This window comes from Diabrotica virgifera, chromosome 1, assembly GCF_917563875.1.
Source record: "Diabrotica virgifera virgifera chromosome 1, PGI_DIABVI_V3a".
Taxonomy (NCBI): Eukaryota; Metazoa; Arthropoda; class Insecta; order Coleoptera; family Chrysomelidae; genus Diabrotica; species Diabrotica virgifera.
This window is the reverse complement of record NC_065443.1, coordinates 228,596,175-228,617,110: the sequence shown is the minus strand read 5'-3', so window position 1 is coordinate 228,617,110 and position 20,936 is coordinate 228,596,175.

Below are 20,936 nucleotides of genomic sequence, written 5' to 3'. Positions count from 1 at the left end.
AAAGTCGTACAACGTTATACAGTAGACCATTTTAAAGGTAATTGATTTATATTCCTATTACGTGTAATTGCATATACCTAAAATTACGTAGAAAAAAGTTACAGAACAATATTTGCGAAATAACAAGGAAAATTGCCCAAAATTGCTGTGAGTGGCGAATTTTGAAAAATCATATTTCGAAAACTGTAAATCCTAATGACCTCTACCAAACATAATTTTCAAGAGAAAATATGTAAGTTATTTTTCTGTGAAGCAATGTCTATACCTATATCCTCGTGGACAAAAGTTATGGGACAAAAAACAAAATTTCTTTCTTTTGGGTTTCTTTGTGCTTTTTCTTTTGAATATTTTTTGTAAAAAAAAGTATCTTTGACTTTAAAAAGTTATATTTAGATAGGAAATTTAACCAGGAACAATTTTTATGTAAACGTGGTTATACCAAAAGTGCATAGAACTCACCCTAATGTAACCTGTGCCCAGGGACTAATTCACCCATTTCTCAAAAACGCACCCTTTTAAATGGTAGCACTCCGCGGTTTTTTCATATATAGATGTCCATTGACCATATAAAATAATAAAACCCCGTTAACGTTGTAGTTCCTTTTAGCTATCTTATTTTGAATATAATCAATAGCCTTTATTATTAATAATTTTATTTCTATAAAAAATTAAACAATTTTTCGCTCTTCACTTTTTGCCGGGGCCCGCTCATCCCTCTCGACGGTCTTATTAAGCACGATACAATAATTTATTGGAAAAAACAGGTCATATTCCCTACATGCAGCTGTTTTTAAATGTTTATCTTTATATCTTTATGATGTTTATCTTCACAAATATGATCTTCAGCTTATCTAGCTAAACTTATCAAAATTTCGACACCCACTTTATCCATCTCGTATTACGATAAACTAGAGACAGTAAACAACTAATTTAAAAATTCCTTACCTACGCTTTTTTGGTGTTATGACTTTACTGACAAGAAAATGGGGAGGGTGTCTCATAAATGTATAGTAAAAAGAAAGTAGAATTGTAGAAATGAAACTCAGAATGCGCAAAATTGGCCCTATCAATATTCGATATAAATGTTTAAGAAACTCGATACGGCCGCTTTGAAGATAAGAGTTTGCCCATATTTTAACATTCTATTAATCATAAAAAATAGTCATTAGTAGTAAACCTGCATATTAGTACAGTTAAAATTATTAACGGATAAAACATTGCAAAAGATTAATTAACCTTTTTCTTTACTTTTAAGGACAAAAAAAGCACAAATTTTATTAGCGGAACCGAATTCAAAATTATTCTGAACATAATTTTTAAAACACTCTTTGTTGAAAATATCTTATTTTTGTTAGTAAAAAAATATATTGATATCAGAGGACTTGGTATTTACACATTTTGTTTTTTTTTTACTTCCATTTTATTCCAATCTATTTTATAAAAAATAATAAACAATAAATATGGGTGTTAAGAGTGTATTTACACAGTCAGTATTCACCCAGTGGTGAATACCATACCTAATGAGTACAATAATGATTGAATTAGTACAGTTATTAATAAATTAATTGAATTAATTTGAAATAGTACCATAGTAATAAGTGGGAATGATTAGTTAGTGTTGACGTCAAGAGTGTCTGTTCTTTTTAGTCTTCTGTTCTGTAGGGGTGTCAGGAGGTTGGTAACCAATATGTTTGGGTGAACATGTAGTCTATTGTGGTACTTGGAGCACAGAAAAACAATTTCTTCTTTGACGGTTTGGATCTGGGAGATCCCTATGTATATTATCGTTGGAAATGTACCAAGGACCAAGGAGCTTGGCACAGTTGCCTTATAACTTTTGATTGAAAGCGCTGTATCTTGTGTAAATTTGTTTCACTGGCAGGTCCCCAGATTTGGATGCCATACGTCCAGATGGGTTTCAGTACACATTTGTAGATCAGAAGTTTATTGTCTAGACTTAGGCGTAATTTTTGATTCATGAACCAGTACATCTTTCTATAAACGAATCCCAGTTCATTCGTTTGTTCCAAATATGCTTTTGCCATGTTAGGCGGCTGTCTAGGTAAATCCCCAAGTATTTGACGTCACTTCTTATTGGCAGTGGTGTGTTGCTAAAGGTTACAGCTGGATTGACCCCCTTCCTTAGTGTAAACGTAATGTGTGTTGACTTGGAGCTATTAACTTTGACTCTCCACAGTTTAAACCATATTTCAAGTCTATTTAAGTGACTTTGCAGTATATGCGAAGCTAGGGTCGGATTTTCGTGGCAAGCCATTAGGAGCATGCATCAGCATAAGTTGCAATTGTTGTACGATCGGAAGTTGGTATATCTGCTGTGAACAGGAGGTACAGTGTGGGTCCAAGGACACTTCCTTGGGGTACGCCAGAGTGGATGGGATGTAGAGTAATGAGGGCCTCCCCTAGTTTTATCTGATACGATCTGCCGGTGAGGTATGATTGTAGGAGCATGCAGATTGGATGAGGCAATTGTCTTTTAAGTTTTGATATTAGACCTTTATGCCATATCTTGTCGAAGGCTTGGGAGACATCCAGGAAGGCTGCTGTACAATATTTCTTGTTCTCGAGTGCATCTCTTGCGGTTCTGACTACCCTATGGACCGGTTCGATTGTGCCATGTTGTTGTCGAAATCCGAATTGGTAATGAGGCATTAGGTTTTTTTCTGTAATGACAGTGTATATTCTTTTCAGGAGAAGCCTCTCAAACACTTTGGAGGGTAAAGGCAGAAGGCTAAAATAGGACGATAGGATGAAGGTTGGGTTGTGTCTTTGTTGGGTTTATGAATTAGAATGATTTGTGCTACCTTCCATTGGGAGGGGAAGTAGCTCAATCTTAGGACAGCATTGTACCTATATGTACATTAGTAGCTTTATTGCTTCTTCAGGAAGTTCTTTGAGAATTAGTCCTGTTATTAGGTCGTATCCAGGTGCTTTTTTTGTATTTAGGTTTTTGATTACTTCTTCAAATTCGGCAATTTTAACTTTTCTGGTGGGAAGACACATCTGGTAGGGTTCATCTGCTATATCTGTAATAAATTTCTCTTCGTTCTCTGGAATCTCTCTCTTGTGCGATTGGAAAACTGACTGAAGATGTTCAGCGAAGGTGTTAGCCCTCTCCTCGTCACTTCGAGACCAGGTGCCATCATTTTTTCTTATCGGTGCTTTAGTTTGTGATTGTGTTTTGAGTTTTTTAGATTAGACAATTTCCATAACGAGTAGTTCTTTTCTTCAGAGCTAGACAGATTCTCTAGAAAATAGTTTATTTCTTGTTCTTTGTTTATTCTGCACATAATTTTTAAAACGCTCTTTGTTGAAAATGTCTCATTTTTGTTAGTAAAAAAATATATTGATATCAGAGGACTTGGTATTTACACAATTTGTTATATTGGGTTTAAATGTTCTACTAACAGATTTCCGTGTCGACTATAACATGTAATAATTGTACGAGGTGAAAATCAAATACGCCGTTTACTAATAAGAAACTCAAAGTAACATCGGTTCACAACATTTTGATAGCCCTCCGTATATTTTAATGGGTAATAATTGTAAAAACCTAACCACAGACATATTTGCGATACAGCGCCGGATTAACCATTAGGCGGACTAGGCGGCCGCCTAGGGCCCGGGAATTTGATGGGGCCAGCGTCCCGCTCAAATGCATTGACATAAGTAAGCATTGACATTAAGTAGTTATATAGGAAAAAATATAAAATGTTAAATCAATCAAATATGGATAACGGAGACAAAGGAAAAAGAGAATAGTTAATTTATGATTCCCAATCAAACTCAGTTTTTTATTTGTCTTCTGTCAAATAATCCAGGAAAATACAACCGACTTCAAGCCAACATTAAGCAGTTATCTCCAACGGCATTTTATACTCTATGTTTTAATCATTCCCTCAATTTGGTAATCAATTTTGCAAGCCAATTTTGCTTAGGAGCTGTTAATTATTTTGGAATGGTTCAAGAACTATTCGTTCTTAATCCTAAAATATTGCAAATCTCCGGATTTTAAAGAACCTTTGGATTTTAAAGAAGAGCTTGAACCTTTGGATTTAATCACGAGTGTATGAACATTTTAACAGCCATATTTTAAGCAATTTTTTTCTTACAAAAAACGCAAATCTGAAATATTCAAAAAAGGAAAACCTATATTTTTTTTACTCAAGATTTTTGGTACCACTAATAATTTTTAAGTTATTTTGAAAAAAAAGACTCGTATTTTTAATAGATTCAAACAAATTCAAACAAATAACTCATACAGAAGTAAAAACTTCGAGATGTATTCTGGAATCGTTTATTTAAAAACTATCTAAAATGTCATGGATTGCAAAACGTTTTCGTTCTAATACAGAACATCTTCAGTGCATTCTGCCAAGTAGTTTGAAACTAGCACACTGCTTTTAGTGGTAACCCCATAATATATGGTTTACATAATATAATTTAATAAAATTTGATGACTACATGTCGATGTTGATAGATATAATGGAACACATGCTAAAAGGGCACCATGCTTCCCTGCTCGAAGATGCTAGGTACTTGACAATTAAATGGGCACATACCAACGAATATATCTATCACCATCGACTTGTAGTCATCAAATTTTACTAAATTATATTATGTAAACCATATATTATGGGGTTATTGTACCCTCGGAGATCCGTGGAAAAAATTTACACCCAAAATAACAAAATTCAGTTTGGCAACACTGTGTGAATGTTGATAGTAACCTATCCTTTTTAAGATAAGCACAACTGTAATTTAGTCCAAACAAATTAATATATTTTTTTTGCCAACAAATCATGTTTCAACCAAATAATGTTTCAAATATGATGTGCAAAATAATTTTTAATTGGGTTCTGCTAATGGGCTTGCTTTTTTTTGTCATTAAAGTAAAAAAAAACTGAATTTCGCTCATTAAATCATTATTGTCCGGTTATCGTCTTAATTATTTTAACTGTACTAATATCCGTCGAGTAATTCTGAATGATTAATAGGTTGTTAAAACATTTTATCTGTAGCGGCTTCTGGAATATCTTAAAAATATCGAATTTCATTGATAAAATGCGCATATCCCACCGATCTTCGCTTCGACAATACCACTTAAACAGTGTGCTAGTTTCAAACTACTCGGCAGAATGCACTGAAGATGTTCTGTATTAGAACGAAAACATTTTGCAATCCATGGCATTTTAGATAGTTTTTAAATAAACGATTTTATACCAGATTACATCTCGAAGTTTTTACTTCTGTATGAGTTTTTTAAACTATGGTATACAGCCAACTATTGTGATTTTCCCATTGATTTTTTTTTTAAACAAATAAATCTAATGATAGGGCGCCCGCCTACATTTACTTGTATAATTTAAATAATGGTCAACTTACATTAATATTATTTTTAAACAATTAAATATTATCAATTTGATAATTTATTGCAACAAATGTAGTCGTATTTTTAATAGATTCAAACAAATTCAAACAAATAAATCTACCGTTAGGAAACGAGTCTTCCGAGAGTGACCAAGAGCGAATTAGCGTTAAGCCCTGGGAACTTGGAAATTATTTCAATGAGATATTATTACACATTAATTGGTTCAATACTTCAATGTAATTAATTTTAACTTTTTAGGGTAAAATTACTGAATTAGTCAGTTTTATTGAAACGTTTTTAGAAAATTATATATTAAAAATACGACTATATTATTTAGTTGCAATAAATTATCAAATTGATAATATTATACAGTGTGTCGCATTTAAGATGAAGACACCATATATTCCGGCTATCAAAATATATACAGATTTGAAATTTTGCACAGTCATACAGGTTGATGCTTCACATTTTTTAAGATAGTTAACTGAAATTTAAATTTGAAACGCCGCCTACTGCGAATCCACAAACAGGTTGAATTTTCGATATGCGATTCGATTTGCTTCGCGTTAAGAGCTATCGATAAAAATTTTTTGGAAAAGTTGTTCCAAATAATATTATATCCCCACATACCAAATTTTATGACAAAATTCGCACTTTTAGTTTTTTTTTCAGTTGTTATAGTCAGGATCCTAAATCCTAAAATCGGCTGTCCCGAAAAACGGTTTTTTCGATTTTTTCGTTATTTGCGCTCAGATATTAAAAAATCTGCCTCTCCCATTCAAAAGAACAACAAAAAATACACAAAAATACTATTTAAAAGTTGGCTAAATCATATTATCATACCCTAAAAATTTTTTGAAAGTTTCAAAAAATTTTCCTGGGCTCAATTTTTAATATAAAAATCTGAAAAAAAAACAGGCTGTTTTGTATTCAAAAGACACATCTTGAATTTTTTCAGATTTTTTGAAGCAAAATTGCGCTCAAAGAAATAAAACCTAAAAATTCTTCTTTTCTCGATTCAACAGGTTCTAGGACCTCTGGAAGTAGTGGGTCTGATCGATGCGGAGGCATTTTTGACCAGCTTATCCCGCTATAGCCTTTGTTATTACTAAATGGTCGCTATAAAGGGGCCTACTTCTTATGGTCCCATGATGGTCCTATGATGCCTTAAACCGTCACTATTGCGATAGGTACGTTTTAGCAAATTAAAATTTGGTCACCGAAATCGGAATATCGGAAAATCGGAAGGAATCACAAAAATATTGTCTACATCGCAATTTGATGTTATTCTCTTCTCTTCTTTAACTTTTTGTGTAGACATGACTCTGTCTGTTTTTTCAATGTGCCTCTAGTACGTTGTCGTTCCATCGTTTTCTTGGTCTTCCCACTGATCACCTTCCTATTGGGGAACCGTCTCTCGCCGTCCTTACTACTCCAGTTGTTGTCGTTCGGCTAATGTGGTCGTTCTATTCTTCTATTCTACTCTTCTGTTTTTCACCCAGATATTAATGTTGTCCACCTTATATCTCTGTCGAATATCTGCACTTCTAGCTCTATCCCATAGATATAAAATATCTCTTACCATCCATTTTTCGAAGTGTTTTCATCTCTGCTGTTTCTAGCATTCTTTTTGTCTTTTCTGTATCAGGTCGTTTCATTTTTCTAATTTTAAATCGCTTATAACTTTAAAACTATTAACTTTTTCGAAAAATGACAGGAAACCTTATTTAGAATGTCCTAATAGAGGTTCTCAATCTGTTTTACATGTACCACATAATACAATTTAAAAATATAGGTGGTACCAAAAATAATAAAAATAACTGTAGGTGGTACATCACTCAAAAAGGTTGAGAACCGCTTAAAGAATCTAAAAAAATATATTTTTAGGAGGAAAATAGGAGATTTTTGAAATAGAACGCGCCACACCGGCAAAAAAATCGGATCGACACGCATAATTATTATTAACAATTAAAAAACGGCGGTCTAAATTAAGGCTAGACCCAATACCTCTTCATAATCTTGAAAATTTGGCAACCAAAAATACTAATTTAAATATGAGCTTTTAAGCTTGAAAATGCGTATTTTCGCATTTTTCAGATTTTAAATCGCCTATAACTCGCAAATTATCAATTTTTGAGAAAAATGACAAGATACCTTTCTTGTTTATAATAACCCAAGAAATCTAAAAAAAATATTTTTTGGGTCAAAAAAAGGTGATATTTTGTATTTGTTTAAAAAATTTTTTTAAAAAATTTCTGCTCAAAAATTCCTCCCGGCACCCTTCAGATTTGTTTAAATGGGATATTTTTGAATAGGAATCCACAAAGAAACCAAATCAAATTTTTTTCAGACGGGAGCGGTCTCACCACATGGACAATGTGAAAAAATGTTTGTCCGACAAATATGTTGGGCATTTTAATAAGTCCGACACGTAGAACATGTTAAATGACGGTAATTTTATTGGTGGTAAATAGCAGTCTGATTTTTGCATGAGAGTTTAATGAAAGAGTAACACATCAATTGGAAGTTCTGTCCGACAAAATACCTACATGGGAAGGTTTCGTAGTCTCGAAAACTGTAACCTGTTCCACAATTAAAACTTCCCCTGTTCCAGTGTTCCCGTACATCAAAGTTTGTCCGACTAGACACCGTTAAGCTATTAACAAATTTTCAGCTTGCTATTAATAAATTTTTTTGTTGGTACGTGGGATCCAGGCCTATTCCTTTTATCCTATCATGTTTAAGGTTTTCAATATACACTGTGGGCCAAAATAAAGGAGTACATTTTTTAGTTGAAAATAACTTTTTTGGTTTTTGTGCGATATAATTTCTTTTTGCAGGGCTAACAGCCTAATATGTCCTCAACGTGACTGCAAATTTGGAAGCAAAAATAACGTACAGGGTCGGACTTACAAAAAAATTTATGTAACGGTGCATTTGAGCTCGTTGCAAATGAAAACTTTCTTAGCTAAAATTGAACTGATATGCTCTTTTGGTAGGTTAACTATCGAGAACACTTCAATAAAAAGGATTGTTTTTTAAATTACCGGATTCGCAAAATATCATTTTTTTATTTAAATAATGTTTAAAACACGCCTTCGCCATACGATTTTAAAAAATCCCGAATTTGTAAAATATCATTTTTTACTTAAATTGGGAAATCTTATTCGAGTTCTTTTCTAATACGCTCAGCAGAACGAAACCCTCTTAACACTAAATTACATCGTTTCCATCGTTTTTGCCTCATATTAGCAGTAATTTTTATTAAATGTCTTAAGAATTTCTCAAACGCTCAAATATGTCAATTTTACTTAGTAAGCCATGACTCCTTAGGTTGCCATGGAATGTGGCAATTTTGCAGAAATTTTGTTTGGGGGGGGTCATGGGTCTTAAGGGTGATTTAATTACCTATCTCTAATGCAAGGTGTCTTAGCCTTACCAACCTTAGGATACGTGGGTTTACAATTATGGGGGGGTCATGACCCCATGACACCCCCCTGGATCCGTCAGTTCATGATGCCACTTTTAAGCAAAAAGGACAGAATATTAATTAAATATTACCGTGAAAAATACAATTATGGTGCAAGAAAAATTGTAAATGCATTTCCTGAGAAAAATTGGCATATTGGAACGATAGGAACATAAAAGTGAAAAAGGGAGGAAGCGAAGCTCAAGAACTGAAGAAAATATTGCTAGAGTAAGGGTTGTATTAGGAAATTTGCAATCTGGTCAACCTGTTGGAACAAGGAAAATTGCAAAGGAAGCTAGGATTTCTTGCACATCAGTTCAAAGAATCATTAAAGAAGATTGCCATCTTGAAGTATTTAAAAAAGTTTACTCTCAAAGACTTACTGCCAATGTAAGAGAACAATGACTGGAAAGATGTTATTTGCTACTAAGAAGATTCTGTTCTCGTGAAGACATTAGAAAAATATGGTTTTCAGATGAAAAAATTGTTTATTTACGGCCTCCTAAAAATACCCAAAATAATACGGTGTATTCTCACGTACAATTTAAGAGAGAAATTTCTCTAGCTCTAGAGCATCTTTTAATTGAAAAAGTCATTTCTAAAAAGGTGTAATAGTCTCTGTTGCAGTATCCATGTTGCAAAAATCTCGTCTGATTTTTGTTGATGCCGGGGTAAAACTTAATTCACAAACATTACCTGAAATTGAAGAAGTATGTTATGATTACAATTTCAAGCAGGATGGTGCTCCTTAGCACACTTCCCACAATACAAGGATATTCTTGAGTAAAAATTGCCCGGACTATATTTAGCCCGATATGTGGCCACCTAACAGCCCAGAATTAAATCCGGTTGAGAAATGTTTGAACAAAATTTGTATGACGAACAACAATTTGAAACCATCGAACAGCTCAAAGAATGAATGCAGTTTGTTTGGAATAATTTTGAACAGGGTGTAATAAATAAGGCTATCAATTTATGGTGCAGACGACTTCAAGAAGTGGTAGACAATAATGGTGGCCACATTCATGATATTTTAATCTAAGTTTTAAAATTATTAAACTATTTTCATAAATGTGATATTTGTTAAAATGTTATATTTTCCTAATTTAATAAAAAAAAAAATGATATTTTTCGAATCCGGTAATTTTGAAAACATTGCTTTTTACTGAAGTGTTGTGGATAGTTAACCTACTAAAAGAGCATATCAGTTTAATTTTAGCTAAGACAGTTTTCATTTGCAACGAGCTCAAATGCACCGTTACATAATTTTTTTTATAAGTCCGACCCTGTACGTTATTTTTGCTTCAAAATTTTCAGTCATGTTGAGGACATGTTAGGCTATTCGCCCTGCAAAAAGAAATTAAATCGCCCAAAAAACAAAGAAGTTATTATCAACTAAAAAATGTACTCCTTTATTTTGGCCCACAGTGTATTTATCTAAATCTCAAAGCGCTGCTACGCGACATTCTCAGTGTTTCCAACCAGTTAGAGAGAGTTATTCAGTTTTTTAGAAAAAATATAATGGTATATTGTATCATAAATTCTTCTTCTTTTTTTATTAGTCTAACAGCTAGAGCCGAAATATCATCGTCATAAGTAATATGGAGTTTGGCATGTGAAATGTGTCTATTGTATATCGATAATTATGACCCCTTTCAGGCTGACACCTCAGTGGATACAGGAAGTAGCAATAAGGGATGAAAGGGGATAGTTAGTGTAGTCTTTAAAGGTTTTCACCTCCCATTTTGTTAAACCTCCATCGATTTGCATGAAAATTGGTGACTAGTTAGAACATACCTCAGGAAATAAAAATGATTTGGTGCCAACTTGCACTTTTACCCTGGGGTGGATACCGCCCCTTCTCGGGGGTGAAAACGATTTTATTAAAAATAACCCCACAAATCGATAGAGGGACAAATTATAAGTAAAATTTGTTATATCATGTTATTAAAATAAATCAATATTTTTGAGTTATTAAAGATCAAAGATTTGTCTGTTTAAGAGCACATGCGTGAAGCGTGAAGTTACGGATGATAAAATGAAAATATTAATTAATTGTATGTATGTTACTAAAATATTATAGTCTAAGAGCTGGGAGCGGATTTTGTGCGTGATAAGTAATATGGAAAAACTATACGGGGATATGTTGAATTAGTTGTGTACATGACTTTCACCAACGGCCGGAAACCAGAGTTGGGGCCGAGGGTAGTTATAAGGGGTCAAATTCGCGGATTTTATTATTTTTTTTATGACGCTCATGATCGAGATAGTGGACCAAAATTTGGGAATAAGTAGGTCATGACGTACCTAAGTAAAATCTCTAGGGGCTCAACGCTGCGTGGCCGAAAAAGGGGTGGGGGTAGGGGTGAATATAAAAAATATAAGGGGTTTTTTGCGACGTTCGTGATTGAGATAGTGCACCAAAATTTAAGTATAAGTAGACCATGATATAAATAATTGAAATCCCCAGAGCCGGAAACCAGAGTGGGGAAGGAAGGTAGTTTTATAAGGGGTCAAAGTTCCGTTTTTTAGTATTTTTTTTGTCACGCTCATGATCGAGATAGCGCGCCAAAATTTGGGAATAAGTAGGTCAGGATGTAACTAAGTTAAATCTCCAGGAGTGGAACGCTGCGTGGTCGACAAAAGGGGTGGGGCAGGGGTGAATTTAAAAAAATATAAGGGGTTTTTTGCGACGTTCGTGATTGAGATAGTGGACCAAAATTTGGGAATAAGTAGACCATGACATAAGTAAGTAATATCCCCCAGAGGCGGAAACCAGAGTGGCAGACGAGGGTAGTTATAAGGGGTAAAAGTCGCGGTTTTTATTATTTTTTTTGTGGCGCTCAAGATGGAGATAGTGCACCAAAATTTGGGAGTAAGTAGGTTATGACGTAACTAAGTAAAATCTTCAGGGGCGGAACGCTGCTTGGGGTACAAAGGGGTGGTAGGCAGGGGTGAGTATAAAAATATATGGGGGTTTTTTTGCCGTTCGTGATCGAGATAGTGCACCAAAATTTGGGAATAAGTAGATCATGACATTACTAAGTAAAATCTACAGGGGCGGAACGCTGCGTGGGGGACAAATGTTGTGCCGGGTCACAAAAAAAATAATACACACTGCGATTTTGACCCCTTAAAATTACCCTCATCCCCAACTCTGGTTTCCGGCTCTGGGGATTTTACTTAACTAAGTCATGGTCTACTTATTTCCAAATTTTGGTGCACTATCTCAATCTATCACGTCGCAAAAAAACCCTTATATTTTTTATATTCACACCTACCCACACCCCTTTATCGGCCACGCAGCGTTCCACCCCTGGAGATTGTACTTAGTTACCTCATGATCTACTTATTCCCAAATTTTGGTGCACTATCTCGATCAAGAGCGTCACAAAAAAAATAATAAAACGGCGATTTTGACCCCTTATAACTACCCTCATGCCCAACTCTGGTTTCCGGCTCTGAGGATTTTACTTAGTTATGTCATGGTCTACTTATTCCCAAATTTTGGTGCACTCTCTCAATCACGAACGTCGCAAAAAAAACCCTTATATTTTTTGTATTCACCCCTGCCCCACCCCTTTGTCGGCCACGCAGCGTGCCACCCCTAGAGATTTTACTTAGTTACGTCATGTCCTACTTATTCCCAAGTTTTGGTGCACTTTCTCGATCATGAGCGTCAGAAAAAAAAATAATAAAAACGGCGATTTTGACCCCTTATAACTACCCTCATCTCCAACTCTGGTTTCCGTCTCTGGGGATTTTACTTAGTAATGTCATGATCTACTTATTCCCAAATTTTGGTCCACTATCTCAATCACGAACAGCGCAAAAAACCCTTTATATTTTTTATATTCATCCCTACCCCAACCCCTTTGTCGGCCACGCAGCGTTCCGCCCCTAGAGATTTTACTTAGTTACGTTATGACCTACTTATTCCCAAGTTTTGGTGCACTATCTCGATCGTGAGCGTCATAAAAAAAATAATAAAACGGCGATTTTGACCCCTTATAACTACCCTCATGCCCAACTCTGGTTTCCGGCTCTGAGGATTTTACTTAGTTATGTCATGGTCTACTTATTCCCAAATTTTGGTGCACTCTCTCAATCACGAACGTCGCATAAAAAACCCTTATATTTTTTGTATTCACCCCTGCCCCATCCCTTTGTCGGCCACGCAGCGTGCCACCCCTAGAGATTTTACTTAGTTACGTCATGTCCTACTTATTCCCAAGTTTTGGTGCACTTTCTCGATCATGAGCGTCAGAAAAAAAAAAATAAAAAAACGGCGATTTTGACCCCTTATAACTACCCTCATCTCCAACTCTGGTTTCCGTCTCTGAGGATTTTACTTAGTAATGTCATGATCTACTTATTCCCAAATTTTGGTCCACTATCTCAATCACGAACAGCGCAAAAAACCCTTTATATTTTTTATATTCATCCCTACCCCCACCCCTTTGTCGGCCACGCAGCGTTCCGCCCCTAGAGATTTTACTTAGTTACGTTATGACCTACTTATTCCCAAATTTTGGTGCACTATCTCGATCATGAGCGTCATAAAAAAAAATAATAAAATTCGCGACTTTGACCCCTTATAACTACCCTCGGCCCCAACTCTGGTTTCCGGCCGTTGGTGAAAGTCATATACACAACTAATTCAACATATCCCCGTATAGTTTTCCATATTACTTATCACGCACAAAATCCGCTTCTATATCTCCGACTATTATTTTTATATTATTTCGACATTATAAATTTAGCAAAAGTGTATTCGAATATATGTCAAATGTACCCATTATTGGACACCCCCAGTTTCTGGACATATTCAGTTTATAATGAAAAAAATTCAATTAAATATGGAAATAATATAAAAATAATATTTTACTAACATCCAATTAATTAACATGTTCTTTGTATCATCCGTAACTTCACGCATATGCTCTTAAATAGACAAATTTTTGATCTTTAATAACTCAAAAAGTATTGATTTATTTTAATAACATGATATAACAAATTTTACTTAAAATTTGTCCCTCTATCGATTTGTGGGGTTATTTTTAATAAAATAGTTTTCACCCGAGGGAAGGGGTGGTATTCACCACCAGGGTAAAAGTGCAAGTGGCACCAAATCAGTTTTGTTTCTTGAGGTTGAGGTATACTCTAACTAGCCACCAATTTTCATGCAAATCGATGGAGGTTTAACAAAATAGGAGGTGAAAACCTTTAATGAATGACTGCACTAACTTTCCCCTTTCATCTCTTATTGCTACTTCCTGTATCCACTGAGGTGTCAGCCTGAAAGGGGTCATAATTGTCAATATGCAATGGACACATTTCACAGGAAAAACTCCATATTACTTATGACAATGATTTTTCGGCTCTAGCTCTCCGTCTATATAGCCAGTACTGCCTATTTTTCTTCAACGGTGTTTGAGAAACAGAAAAAGGCTGGCTTGTTATATTCTAATGATTTCTCCGCTATTTTCTTTATCACAAAAACTGCATAGTTACATTGTTGTGAGTTTCAGTATCGTGATCTCATATCATAACTCTTAAAAATATTATCTGGTGCTTTATTTTGATGTCACCTTACCATCCAAATTAGTTTATATACAATTATTTATGGAACCTACTGTGTACAGTATAAACGCCTTCATTCACACAAATCTCAATTTTCCTCTCATATCAGCAAAATAAACACTTAACCAATTCGTTCTCATGTCAACAAATCATTTCTTCATTATATTTATTTATAGGATTATTTTGGTGCTCGTTTAAAATTATCTATCTTTTACTAATCAGCTGAATACATCATTTTTTGTTTATTTATATCTGTTTCCGGTATTTTTCTGGGTCAGCAATAGCGTGATATTATATACCTAAATATTCGATGGTTAAAAACGCAGATATAGTAGGTCTGTCCAAATGTCTTAATTATTGAGAAAAACGTTTTGAAGTTTTCGCGTTATTTTTTGTTTGGTACTGGTGCTATATTGATATAAACATAATTTTTGTGTAATAAACTTGCGTGCATAGAAATCGACCCACTTAAAAATTTGGTAATTTTTGACGTCTCTAATTTCCTAAACCTGTTGTCCGATTTAAATGATTTTTTTAGTATGTTATAGCCTTATTCTTTAATAATATCGCTGTGATAATATTGTTGCTAAACACTAAATTTTCATTGTATACAGGGTGTACCAATCAAACTGTGTTTTTTTTTCTAAAAGTTCGCATCACCCGCTGGAATATTCTAGCATTTATAAAATACTGACATTAAGACCCAACTATAACCTCATATTTTCGCAACATTCTGTTTTTTGATCCATTCGCTTAGCACTTTATGTGCTAAGTAAAGTTATGTACTTTAGCAACTGGCCATGTTTTATAGCCATCAATACAAGGTGTTTTTAAATAAGTATCGCAAACTTTAAGGGGAAATTCTGCATAAAAAATATTGACAGTTTGCTTTATAAACGTATCTCGCCAAATGCTTCGTTTCCGAGATAGGGGGTGTTGGAATCTTTCTTACAAACTGACGATTTATTTATTACTTTATAACCAGTCGCATCGGAAAGGCAAAAAGTGCATTCTTGACTATGAGCTCTGTGTTCAAGAGCCATGACATCACTCTAAAAACAAAGATAAGGCTCCTTAAATGTTACGTGTACTCAGTGCTTTTATACGGAGTAGAAACGTGGACCTTGAAGGCGGAAACTCTATCGAAACTTCAAGCTTTTGAGCTATGGCTGTAGAGAAGGATCCTGAAAATACCATGGACAGACAAAGTCACCAATGAAGAAGTACTACGGAGGATGAACACAACCGCAGATTTAGTCAACATCGTGAAGGGCCGTAATCTGCAGTACTTAGGGCATATAATGAGAAATCAAGGCAGATACCAGCTACTCCAGTGCATTTTACAAGGTAAAATTGAAGGAAAAAGGACCCCAGGACGAAGAAGAATATCCTGGCTTGCTAACCTGAGAGCATGGTATAGAAAGACCTCAACTCAACTATTCCGTATAGCAACTAACAAAGTCATCATAGCCAGAATAATCGCCAACGTTCGGAACCGACAGGCACCCTAAGAAGAACCAGTTGAGATATGGAAATGAAATTTGGTGGGTTTTAAGACGTAGTTATTGCACATTTTTTAAAGAAATTAATATTCACCATTGGCGGCAATACAGGTAAAAATTACCCTTAAATGCGCCAATGGTGAATATAATCACCAACAAATAAAACCCACCAACTTTCATTTATATAACTCAACCGATTATAAAGCAATAAATAAATCGTCAGTTTGTAAGAAAAATTTCAACACCCCCTATCTCGGAAACGAAGTATTTGCGGACATACGATTATAAAGCAAACTGTCATTACTTTTTCATGCAGAATTATCCGTTAAAGTTTGGAATACTTATTCAAAAACATTCTGTATTGATGAAAAACATGGCTAGTTCTTAAAGTACCTAACTTTTTTATCGTCCAACATAAGCGGATAAATCAAAAAACAAAATAGAATATTCCACAAGCTGATCCGAACTTTGAGAAAAAAACACAGTTTGATTCGTACACCCGGTACACAATGAAAATTTACCTGCTTAGCAGCAATATTATTACAGCAATATTGTTAACGAATAAGGCTATAACATATTAAGAAAATCAGTTAATGGGACAACAGCTTTAGAAAATTCGAGACAACAAAAATGACCAAATTTTTAAGTGGGCCGATACACGCAAGTTTACAATGTTCGATTGTCATTATTAGCTTAATAATGTAGATAGTTTCCAAAATATTAAGCGTTATTGGGTTAAAAAATGTATTTTGAAAATTTGTATGGACATAGAACATAAGGGTTTTACCATTTGGACATACAACATGTAATCCAGATTCCAGAAAATTAAAATGATGATTTTGTTAAAAAATCCACCAGAAACATAAACTTCCTGTAGGTTCCTGTAGATTTTGTTAAGTTCTCTTTATTTTATGCCATATTTCTTAAAAAAAAAACGGTCGGAAGAACACAAAAGTCATGTATTTTATTCATAATCATATTCTTCATCTTCAGAGGTCTGTCAAGGTACAAGATATAAGCCATAAAAATTACTTAAGTATTAGACGTTCGGAATAGCTAAGATTTGGAGCCCCTGCTGATTCTAGCAGATATGGGAGCCCGGAGCACCTTGGGCCCCAGAAACGTCGAAAACCAGATCTTAATAGACCTAGTCCCCATGATAGGGGTGATACAATGTACCCACCTTAGGAGGTCTAACGCCCGATTTCATAATAAAGTTTTTTTTTTTTTTTTTTTTTTTTTTTTTAACCCCACATTTATTACAATCTATCTATACAATCTAAACCTAAATGTTTAAGTAGATAATAGACAATAAGTAATAGGACTGACAATAATTAGGAATGACATGTAGGGAGGCATCCAGTGATGCACCCCTTTTTTAAAACTTAGCCTACAACACTGACTATTTCTGACATAAACTTATACACATTAATTTAGTACCTATTGTTCACTTAACTCTAACGGAACTTTTCGTTTTAACCTACGAACAGTACGCGGTTTATTCACTAAATTTTTTGCTAACACGTTTGGATGCACTTTAAGTTTTTCTGTATGTTTTTTCGCGCACTTTTTGATGTCATCTTTGACGTATGGTAGTCCGGCGTCCCGATGGATGGCTTCATTGGTTATGAACCATGGAACTCCTAGTATTGATCTCAATATTTTGGACTGAAATCTTTGTATGATTTCAATGTTGGAATGTGCGGCGGTTCCCCATAATTCTATCCCATAAGTCCACACTGGTTTTAGGATGGATTTGTAGATTAATATTTTATTTTCAGTTGATAGTTTTGATTTTTTGCCCAACAGCCAATATATGGTTCTTAACTTATGACCCAGTTGTTTTCGCTTAGTAAATATATGCTTCCTCCAGTTTAATCTTCTGTCCAAGTACATACCTAGATATTTGACTTCATCCCCTTGTGGGATTCCTTTACCGTTTAAGTATACAGCCGGACATGTTTCCCTACGCGTGGTAAATGTTAGGTGTAGCGATTTGTTTTCATTAATTTTGACTCTCCATTTTGTCATCCATTGTTGAATTTTATTTAGATTATTTTGTAAGATTTCTGAGGCTATTTTGGGATTTTTGTTCGATGATAGTATTGCCGTATCATCCGCAAATGTGGCTGTAGTGATATGTGTATCTGTCGGTAAGTCAGCAGTGAATATAAGGTATAATATAGGTCCTAGTACACTTCCTTGGGGCACCCCAGCGAGAATTTGATGTATGTTTGTGTATTCATTCTCATACTTTACCTGGAAGTTTCTGTTGGTGATATATGACTTTAACAGTATATAGTAATTTGTAGGTAAATTCTGTTTTAGTTTACATAATAGGCCTTTATGCCAGACTTTATCAAATGCCTGACTTACGTCCAGAAATACCGCCGAGCAGTACCTATTATTTTCAAAGTCCTCGTTGATTCTCTCTACAATTCTATGTACCTGTTGTATTGTTGAATGTTGTTTTATAAACCCAAATTGGTGTGGTGGTATTAGTTTTTTGTTTTCTAGTATAGGCATTAGCTTAGTAAGTGTCAGCTTTTCAAAAACTTTGGATACCACGGGAAGAAGACTAATAGGACGGTAGGACTGTACATTTTCTGGTTCTTTTCCTGGCTTTAGTATCATTGTTATTTGTGCTAGTTTCCACTGTGATGGGAAATGACCTAGTCTAATTATAGAGTTAAATAACTGTGTCAGAAATTGGAAGCCTTTCTCTGGGAGTTGCTGAAGAGTTTTTCCTGTAATCAGGTCGTATCCTGGAGCCTTTTTTGGATCGATGTTGTGTTGTATAATATTTTTTACCTCATTTTTTGTGAATCTTTTTTCAGGAAGTTCTAGTTGATAAGGTTTTGTGAGTATCGAAATAATTTCTTCTTATAGTATAGTATAGTAAATAATAGTATAGTATAATAGATAAAGTTATAGGATCGTGCAAAAAAAATTTTTTCAGATTTCACTTTTTTTCAACGTTTTGAGTCCCCCTGAGTCTAAAAAGCAAATAAAAAAAACATGTCGGAAGTATGTACGTACGTACGTATGTCGCCACCGCCCAGCAAAAACTACTGGACCGATTTTGATGAAATTCGGTATGAGTAAGTTTAAGAGAATTTTGTCGAGAAACTAAGCTTTTAAAAAAAACCTCTCAAAGGGGGGCCGAAATAGGGGGGTTATTTTGGGCCCATTTTTGCAAATTTTGACCGAAATGAATGAAATTCAACTCAAAGTAAGCTCATCGATAGGTAAATAAAAATACGGAATTTGAAATTTCCAAATTCAAAATGGCGGCCAAAATGGCCGACCGCCCACCCGACACATTTCCCTATCTATCTAAAAACTTGTTGAAGATAAGTTTAATTTGAAAAAGTCGTTATATAGTCTAAAGATGGGGCTATAAGAAGGATGTTATCGTTTTTCAGAAAATGTTACGGGTTGCCTATATTTAAGGGGTCACATTTTGACATAAATTTGAACTAGATTTTCTCAAAAATGGCTCCAAGGAATTTTTTTATTTTTTAATATATCCTTGATATCCTATCAGTAAATTGAATGACATTAGTCATATATCTTAACTCCCCATAGGAGGGGAGTTATGAATTTTTTATAAAAAAATATTCGAGTGCCCGTAACTTCCTTCTTAATAGAAACTAAAATTTGAAATTTTGCAAACATATATGGTACTTTATTATCTATTATCACAATAAATTTTACCAAAAATATGGCTTCCGGTTGAACCGGAAATGAATAAAAAATCTTAATTTTTTTAGATACGCCCTATATATTTTAACATATTTTGAAATAGAAATTTTGCTATAATCTTATGTGTGTCCTCTCTCACGCGTTCATAGCAGAGCATTATTGTAGGGCAGTCAATGAGGGTATTTGGCTCCGAATTCCATCCTACTACATTGATGTACTTGATATTTTCACAGTAAGTAGGGAATAGCTCAAGAAACAAAATCTACCCTATATACTATGGCACTTTTATCTTGGGGCGGTTCCCACTTCTTCAAGGGGGTGGAAAATTTGTTGGTCAAAATAAGCACGAAAGTGGCTAAAGAACCTATTTCTAAGCAAAAACTGGTCTATACTTTTTTTTGGAACTCAATACTTTTTGAGTTATGCGTAGTTGAAAATTGGCCATTTTCATTGAAAAATGACACCTTTTCGGACGGATTTTTTGTGAATACCTTAAAAACTATGCATCTAACTAAAAACACTATATAAAACATTTTTTAGATTATAAATAATAAAGAGATTCGTTCCTTCGTAAATGTTCTATTTATAATACAAAAAGAGATATGGTAGGTGAAAATAGTTTGTATTGGTGTATTCAACTTGAAATAACAGAGGAACGGTAGGTTTTAGGTGTATAATGCTACCAACACCTTTTGTAGTGTTTGAAAAGGCCTTTAAAACGAGCACCGTTAAATGTCGGTTACTTACAAACTAAGCGAGATATGGTGCAAAAAAATATATGACTAATGTACTTTAAGGAAAAATGAAAAGTATATACATTTAACTCCCCATCCACCATAATTTAAATGCATTGTTTTCCTTCTACAATACCTTTTAATATATATATATATATATATATATATATATATATATATATATATATATATATATATATATGTTTGTAAAACGTAAAGTTTGGGGACATTGTACAAATCGAAATTTTGTTGTATACATTCGTATACATTTATATTGTCATCACAAAAAAATACGAATTTTTGAAAAATACAGTATTTTAAAGAAATGGTCATATACTGTAAAGTTTGAGTACATTTGTTTTTGTAAAGTGTCAACTATGAGGACTATTTTTTAACAGTATTTTTTTGTATATTTGGATATACATTTAGTTTTATCATATCTGGTGTTTTATTGTAAACACTAAAGATCACTTTACGACAAAAATCAAGTTGTTCTTCCGTCTCAATAAAACAGCAAGGATGATTTTATCCAACAAATATTTTTTTATATCACG